This window comes from Hordeum vulgare, chromosome 6H (assembly GCF_904849725.1).
Source record: "Hordeum vulgare subsp. vulgare chromosome 6H, MorexV3_pseudomolecules_assembly, whole genome shotgun sequence".
Taxonomy (NCBI): Eukaryota; Viridiplantae; Streptophyta; class Magnoliopsida; order Poales; family Poaceae; genus Hordeum; species Hordeum vulgare.
Window position 1 is genome coordinate 555,668,828 of NC_058523.1, and position 1,588 is coordinate 555,670,415.

At 49.8% G+C, this 1,588-nt stretch overlaps 1 long non-coding RNA gene across 1 annotated transcript; it reads left to right on the forward strand.

Moving 5' to 3' along the window:
* Positions 1 to 502: 502 nt before the first annotated feature.
* Positions 503 to 1,008, forward strand: LOC123404341. The gene is made up of 3 exons (XR_006611748.1): positions 503 to 685; positions 764 to 826; positions 964 to 1,008. It is a non-coding gene; the product is annotated as an uncharacterized LOC123404341 (long non-coding RNA).
* The last annotated feature ends 580 nt before the right edge of the window (positions 1,009 to 1,588 follow it).

Consider the following 1,588-nt stretch of genomic DNA (forward strand, 5'->3'; position numbering starts at 1 on the left):
GATGGTGTGCTAGCTGCATAATGACACAACCACAATAACTGTCGACTCCTCTGATTTTACAACTGTGTCATGACTCTGATGAACATATGATGTGCTCTGTTTTTACAACTGTGTCATGACTCTGATCGACAACCTCTACCTCGACATGAACGGCATCATCCACCCCTGCTTCCACCCCGAGGGCCGGGTACTGCTCGATTCCCCCCAAACCCTCATTATTATTAAGCTAATGTTAGTTGTTCCCCTGCTTATTATCGTGCTCATGGTCTCATGGCTTTGGCCCTCTCTCTCCCCCCGCAGCCCTCCCCGACCACCTACGACGAGGTGTTCAAGTCGATTTTTGATTACATCGACCACCTCTTCTACCTCGTCCGTCCCAGGAAGGTCCTCTACATGGCGATCGGTGAGCTGCTCGCTTGCTTGGCTGCTTGCTTCGTGCCAATGCGGTTTCGTCATGCTAAGTTGGTTTCACTAATGCTCCACTTTAACTGCACAAATGGTGTTGCGCCGAGGGCCAAGATTAATCAGCAGCGGTCCAGGCGGTTCCGGGTTGCGAAGGACGCGGCTGATGCGGTAACGTTACTGCTTGGGTGTCATGGCATTGCCATTGCAGGCAGCTGTGTTTGTTCTACAGCGCAATCTTCCAGGGTTTGACCCAAACACACGCCATGTCTTATATGGCCTTGTAAGTTTACTTGCAAATTTCAAAGTAGCTGTCATTTTTGCACCCACCCTTTTACTCATTGATCACCGCATTTTTCAGGATGCAGATTTGATCATGCTTGCTCTGGCAACTCATGAGGTCCACTTCTCGATTTTAAGAGAGGTAAATTTGCAACAATTCTTTGTTGAGAACTGTACGCATGTAACTGACTCTGGCCAACGCCTCTTAAGTCAAATTTCGTGTTCTTTTTGGTAATTTAGGAGTACTTCTGTAACTACATAATTCAACTGACTTTAGAGGTGATCACCATGCCAGGGCAACATGAAAAATGCTTTCTGTGTGGTTAGAATTTGAAGTTAACATGATACAGTCCTTCTCCCAAGCATGCCTGAACAAGATCTAGTGTTAATCCATGCTTGCTTATGACATATGCATGGAGCCACGTTGTGTACATTAGTGGACTGAAGTAATTGTATTTCTTGCCATGTCCTCTAGAATACTCGAGTACTTATATGATTATTTATCTTTTACCCACCATCCGCAGTCGAGCCACCCCGCGCCGGCCACCGGCTCGCAGCCAACTCCACTGCCGGCCCCAAGCGCCGCCTGTACCGCGCCACCCTCTGCCTCGATCTCCGCCGCCGCCGCCCCGATCCGGTCCGGGGGAGACCATCTCCGCCGCCAACCTACCACCGGAGCCTCGCCGTCCTCGCCCCTTGCGCCGGTAGAGGATCTGAATGCAGTCAGTTCATCAGAGTGCGTCTGTTACAGCCTGTGTTCATCAACAAGCGTCAGAGGATCTGAATTCTCCTCACAGTTCTCTCACTTTGGCTTGTTGTTGACCTTTGTACTAGCCATGGCACCGGTGGCTTCTTGTTGTTCTGTGGTTGTGGTCAATTGGTCATGTGGCCACTACCCACCATT